Below are 7,230 nucleotides of genomic sequence, written 5' to 3'. Positions count from 1 at the left end.
CATTACTGATGAAACTATGGATCTCCCCCTTTTTGGAAGGGGATGGATGCAGTTTTGTTTTTACCAGAAAGAGTTGCATTATGTATTATGGTATTACCATATTATCATCATTGTTTTTCTAAGTATGGAAAGACAAATGTGTAGCATGTTTACTAGCAAAAAATGGTGATGAACGTGGTGAATTGCATTCAGCACCCATTCTCCAGCATGTTTTCCCATACTTCTTAGCCTGGAAGAATAAAATCTACCTTTCTGAGCCTCTCCCACAGTATGTTAGTGAATGTAAATGAGGTTCCATGAACTATATGTACTTTCATGAGATTTAGAGGGCAGAAGTGATTTGAGGATAATTTTCTTACTGCTTTGATGGTTGTTGCTGGCAAGGAGTCGTGAAGACCCTGGATTTTTCTGCAGCAGCATTCTAGCTCCCATTAACTTAGCTGGCGTTGAGAGGCAGTTGTGTTGGGATAAAGGATGGGCTCAGCCTTGGACACCCTGGCATCAGTTTCGTGAGGTGAAGAGATAGCTGCAGTAGTGGTGGCTTTCAGATCCCTTAAGCATAGTCATGGCTGTGTCCTTAAACTCAGCAGTTCCAGTGGGAAGTTCCTGATTCTCTGCCTGTCTGATGTGAGTAGAGGTAGCCTATCCTCTGAAAGACTAGTTCTTTAGTGTTATTCTCAGATTCATTTCTGGAAGTCCAGTTCAGAGCGCATTCCTCTAACCCACCCAATATTTTGGGAGGTCCATCTTCCACATATTACATATCTAGAAAGGAGAGTGGGTTTTGTTTTCTACAATGGAACCCTGACTGATACAGAGGCACTCTTTGAAAATAATTTTTACAAAAAAATCCTTATTTACTTATTGAAGAGAATAGTATAAGGCCCTAGCTTCATTTTGATTGAATTCCAGGGAATGTTTGGCTTATAAAATATTAAATTTAACTTTCTCTAATGCCCAGCTTATCTATCAAGCTTTTAATTATATATGTAAACATGCTTTCATAAAATAAATAATTAACCACATGACAAAAAAACCCTGTTTCAAACATTTATGGATTTGTAAATTCGTCCTGTCATTTAAACTAAGCTTTTAAAATATATGCATTTTCACTAAAATAAATTGAATTAAGCTTCATCTAATATCAGCTTGTATTTATTGAGGACTTATTCTGAGCTAAGCAGTGTTCCATTATACTACTTTCTTCTTTTTTTTCTTCCTTACCAGAGATCTTTTGATCCCCAGAAAATAGTCTTCTTTTGAAAACACTAACATGGGATTATTTTAATGGTTAAAGCATACATAAGTATGTTTGCAGCTTGAAGAGGTACAGTCTTCTATCTGGGTTCATTTCTAGGCCTAATACCATTAGAAGTATCACTAACAATACAGAGAAAGTAAATTCAGAAGGCAATACACCCTTAACTTGCTTGTTGATAGTAAGAAATATAGACCCTCTCCATAGGCACTGTGCTATAGGTAGTTCATACAATGCTAATGCAGTTAAATACATTAATTTCTAAAATCCAGTTCCCCATTGATGAATGAGGTACATATTTCATTTCAAATACTTCCACCTCTCTCCATCTCCATGCTACTATGCAGTTATAAGCTTTAATTATCTCTCACCTTGATTTCTACTGCAGCTTTTTTAATTGGTCTCTCTGTTCTACTCTTCCTTTCCTATGTCTCTTTACACAGAAGCCAGGGAGATATTTTCTTAATGATTGAATCAATCATACCTCTGCTCTTCTTTTTTTTAATTAATTTATTTGTTTTAATTGGAGGCTACTTACATTATTGTAGTGGTTTTTGCCATACATCGACATGAATCAGCCATGGGTGCACATGTGTTCCCCGTCCAGAACCCCCCTCCCACCTCCCTTCCCATCCCATCTTGTCCTTGCTTCTACTTGAACTGAGTCATTTGTCTCGTACCTCTGCTCTTCTTAAAAAGCTTTAATTCCCTCTCTCTGCATTTAGGACCAAAATCCAAAATCCTTAACAAAGCCCTCATGATCCTTTCATGATCACATAATGCTGACTCTCTAGCCTTACCCTCTCACTACTTACACACCTCAATTTCTCCAATGTGCATTCACTTTCTTAAATATCCAGTTTCTTTCCTGTCATATTGACTGTTTCAAAGCCTTTGATTGTGTGGATCACAATAAACTGTGGAAAATTCTGAAAGAGATGGGAATACCAGACCACCTGACCTGCCTCTTGAGAAACCTGTATGCAGGTCAGGAAGCAACAGTTAGAACTGGACATGGAACAACAGACTGGTTCCAAATAGGAAAAGGAGTACGTCAAGGCTGTATATTGTCACCCAGCTTATTTAAATTCTATGTAGGGTACATCATGAGAAACACTGGGCTGGATGAAGCACAAGCTGGAATCAAGATTTCTGGGAGAAATATCAATAACCTCACATATGCAGATGACACCACCCTTATGGCAGAAAGTGAAGAAGAGAGCCTCTTGATGAAACTGAAAGAGGAGAGTGAAAAAGTTGGCTTAAAGCTCAACATTCAGAAAACTAAGATCATGGCATCCGGTCCCATCACATCATGGCAAATAGATGGGGAAACAGTGGAAACAGTAGCAGACTTTATTTTGGGGGACTCCAAAATCATGACAGATGGTGACGGCAGCCATGAAATTAAAAGACGCTTACTCCTTGGAAGGAAAGTTATGACTAACCTAGACAGCATATTAAAAAGCAGAGACATTACTTTGCCAACAAAGTTCCGTCTAGTCAAGGCTATGGTTTTTCCAATAGTCATGTATGGATGTGAGAGTTGGACTATAAATAAAGCTGAGCACCGAAGAATTGATGCTTTTGAACTGTGGTGTTGGAGAAGACCCTTGGACTGCAAGGAGATCCAACCAGTCTGTCCTAAAGGAGATCAGTCCTAGGTGTTCATTGGAAGGACTGATGTTGAAACTGAAACTCCAATACTTCGGCCACCTAACATGAAGAGCTGACTCATTGAAAAGATCCTAATGCTGGGAAAGATTGAAGGTGGGAAGAGAAGGGGATGACAGAAGATGAGATGGTTGGACAGCATCATTGATTCAATGGACATGAGTTTGAGTAAACTCCACGAGTTGGTGATGGACAGGGAGACCTGGTGTGCTGCAGTCAATGGGGTCGCAAAGAGCTGGACACAACTGAGTGACTGAACTGAACTGAACTTCCTGCCATAGTGTCATCTCACTTGCTGTTTCCTCTCCTGAAACACTTTTCACTTCACATTACTGGCCCCTTCCCCTCCTTCAAGGTTTTAAATATGAATTCCTCAAAAAAAAAGCCTCTTCTTTCTTATAGAACTGTGTTCTTCCTCCATAACTCATATCACAGCTACATTTATATACTTGTTTGAATATACTTTATTGTCTGTCTCTCCCACCAGACTATAAGCATCATGATAATAAAAGTGGGTGCACACACTGCTACATTTAAAATAGATAACCAACAAGGACTTACCCTATAGCACAGAGAACTCTGCTAAATATTTTGTAATAACCTAAATAGGAAACAAATTTGAAAAAGGATAGATATATGTATTTGTATAACTGAATCACCTTGCTGTACATCTGAAAAATAACATGACAGTGTTAATCAACTAGGATCCATTATAATTTTTTTTTTAATTTAGAAAGAAGAAAAAAGTCTTCTCTACTTTAAAAAAAGGCATTAAAAATTGAGGATTCTGACCCCCGTGCTCAGTTGTATTGGTGGGGGCAGGTTGGGGAACTAATCTTCCATCTCTTACCCAGGCAGGCAAATCCAATTACCCCACCTGGCAGTGATGGCAAGTGAAGTGAGGAGTTTTTCCTCTGTACCCTTCCCAGGAGAATTAAGTGGTGCTCTGCCACAGTGGTATTACTAGAGTCCAGTGGACAGCTGAACCTTTACCCACAGCCAACGTCAGTGGGACTGAAGGAGGTGCTATGATTTAAGACTAGTAAGCACTCTTCTTGGGAACTTCCCAGATGACTCAGTGGTATAGCATTAGCCTTCCAAGCAGGAGACAGGTTTGATCCCTTGGTAGGGATGATCCCCTGGAGAAGAAAAGACAATCCACTCCAGTATTCTTACCAAGATAATCCGATGGCAGAGGAGCCTGGTAGGCCACGTGGGGCCACAAAGAGTCGGACGCAACTGAGCACAATGACAACGTACTCCTCTCTAGCCTATCCCTGATGCTTGCAACACCCAGTGGGGAGCTGACCCTCCACACACACCTCATAGCAATAAGACTATATGAGATGATGTGATGCTGGACTAGTTAGCATTCCACCTCCTACTTGCCCTGGTGACAGCAGGACTAGTGAGGACCTGAGCCTCAACACCTAGGCATGAACAAGAGAGAATGAGGCAGTGATAGGCAGGGTTATTTGGTATTCCACTTCCTCTTCTCCCTCCCCTGGTATTGCCCAGTGAGAGCTGATATTCTTGCCCCCTACCCTGCAGCAAAAAAGTAGTGTGAGTTAGCTAGTGTATTTCCCTCAGTGATGGCCAGCAGTGTGGCCCAGCAGCAAGCTGATTCGCCTCCACCTGGAGATGAAGAGATGGCTTTTGCCAGAAAGTGCCAGCAAGGTTGAACAGGGAACTAATCTTTCGCCCAAGCCATCTGCAATGAGGCACTGTGAGTCAGTAATCCACTTTTTCCAGGTGGTATCCATGGGGCCAAATGGGAAACTGAACCTACACCCCACATACAACTCTCATTCTACACTTCAGTAGGGGATAACCTGCTTAGAAAAAAAAAGAAAGTAAATAAGATAGAGTCTCATAATATCCAAAATCTCCAAGATAGTATAGAAAATCACTTGTAATACCAAACACCAGGAAAATCCTAACAGAAATGAGAAAATACAGCAACAGATACCAACATTAAGATAAATCAGATGTTAGAAATATCTGAAAATTCTTTCAAACCATCATAAAAATGACTGAACAAGCAATTATAAATTATCTGAAACAAACAAAAACCAAAAAAATTTTGAACATTTCAGCAAAGAAATCGAAGTCATTAAAAAAAAGAACCAAATTATAGAAGTGAAAAATAAAATACCTGAAATTAAATATTCACAGATGGCTTCAAAAGTAGAGTGGAGATTACAGAGGACGGAATCAGTGAAACTGGGGACAGACTGATAGAATTTATCAATCTAAGCAACAAAGGTAAAATAGAGTGAAGAAATGAACAGCTCTGGGGTCTACTAAACAAAAACAAAAGAGCTAAAATCCATAACATTGTAATGTCAAAGCAGAAGATTAAGAGAGTGGAATTTAAAAAACATTTTTAAAAAAGATGAAAATTTCCCAGATTTGGCCCAAAAACACTATAAATTCAAGAAGCTGAGAAAATCCCCCAAATGGTTAATTTTTCAAATACCCATGCTGAAACACATTATAATTAAATGTCCATAAACAAAAGACAGAGAGACTCTTGAAAGCCAGAAAAAAATAATATATTACCTATAGGGCAAGAGTAATTAAAATGACAGCAGACTGCTCATCAGAAACCAAGGAGGCCAAAAGGAAATGGTGTATCATATTTCATATACTAAAAGAAAAGAACTGTCTACTGCAAATTCTAAATATGACAAAAATATCTTTCAGGAATATAGTGGAAATACATTTCTAGACAGCAGAAGACTAAAAAAATGTGTCACCAGCAAACATAGTTTTAAAGAACAACTAAATGAAATTTATTGACCAGAAAGGAAATGATAATAGAACTGGAATTTCAGAAAGAAAAAAAATTGGTTAAATGAGTAAAAATGAGGATAGATATAAAAATTACCCACTTTGCATGAATTTATGAAATCATGTTTGACAGTTGAAGCAAAAACCATAATGCCCTTGATATGTTATACAATGTATAATTGTGAAAAATAACTATATTTTAAAGAGAAGATAAAGGAATCCAAACAGAAGTTTTTATATTTTACTCAAAGTTGTAATATGTCGATACAAGTAAACTGTGATGTTATACGTATACTGTAATATCTAGAAGCAACCACTAAAAAAACTATACAAAGCCATGTGCTTTAGAAACTATAAGTAAATCAAGATGCATTTCTCAAAAAAAAAAAAAAATGTTCAAGTAATCCATGAGAAGGTAAGAAAGATAAACAGAGTACAAGAATGAAAAAATGACTAAGAAAGTATCATTGTTAAAAATAGAATAAGAGAATTCTATAAACAACTCTATGTCTGAAAATTTGATAACATAGATGAAACAGACCAATTTCTTAAAAGACTCAAACTACAAAAACTCATGCAAGAAGAAATAGACCATCTAATTTCAACTTTACCTAGTTAAAAAGTAAAAACTTTCCCCTGCTATATAAGCTATCTATGTAAGACATATATGTGTGTGTGTGTGTGTGTGTGTATGCAATATATTAGTCAGTCAGTCAGTCAGTTCAGTTGTTCAGTCGTATCTGAATCTTTGTGACCCCATGGATTGTAGCGCTCCAGGTCTCCTTGTCCATCACCACCTCCTGGAGTTTACTCAAACTCATGTCCATTGAGTCGGTGATGCCATCTAACCATCTCATCCTCTGTTGTCCACTTCTCCTCAAGCCTTCAATCTTTCCCAGCATCAGGATCTTTTCAAATGAGTCAGCTGTTCGCATCAGGTGGCCAAAGTACTGAAGCTGCAGGTTCAATAACAGTCCTTCCAATGAATATTCAGGACTGATTTCCTTTAGGATGGACTGGTTGGATCTCCTTGCAGTCCAAGGGACTCTCAAGAGTCTTTTCCAACACCACAGTTCAAAAGCATTAACTATTTGGCAATCAGCTTTCTTTATAGTCCAACTCTCATATCCATACATGATTACTGGAAAAACCATAGCCTTGACTAGATGGACCTTTGATGGCAAAGTAATGTCTCTGTTTTTTAATATGCTGCCTAGTTTGGTCATAACTTTCTTTCCAAGGACTAAGTGTCTTTTAATTTCATGGCTGCAGTCACCATCTGCAATGACTTTGGAGACCCCTAAAATAAAGTCTGCTACTGTTTCCACTGTTTCCTCATCTATTTGCCATGAAGTGATGGGACCGGATGCCATGATCTTAGTGTTCTGAATGTTGAGCTTTAAGCCAGATCTTTTACTCTCCTCTTTCACTTTCATCAAGAGGCTCTTTAGTTCTTCTTCACTTTCTGCCATAAGGGTGGTGTCATCTGCATATCTGAGATAAAT

This window comes from Bos grunniens, chromosome X (genome assembly GCF_055505025.1).
Source record: "Bos grunniens cultivar Pamir isolate PY7600 chromosome X, Bosgru_T2T1.0, whole genome shotgun sequence".
NCBI classification, from domain to species: Eukaryota; Metazoa; Chordata; class Mammalia; order Artiodactyla; family Bovidae; genus Bos; species Bos grunniens.
The sequence above is the reverse complement of the archived record's forward strand: the minus strand, read 5'-3'. Positions refer to the sequence as shown.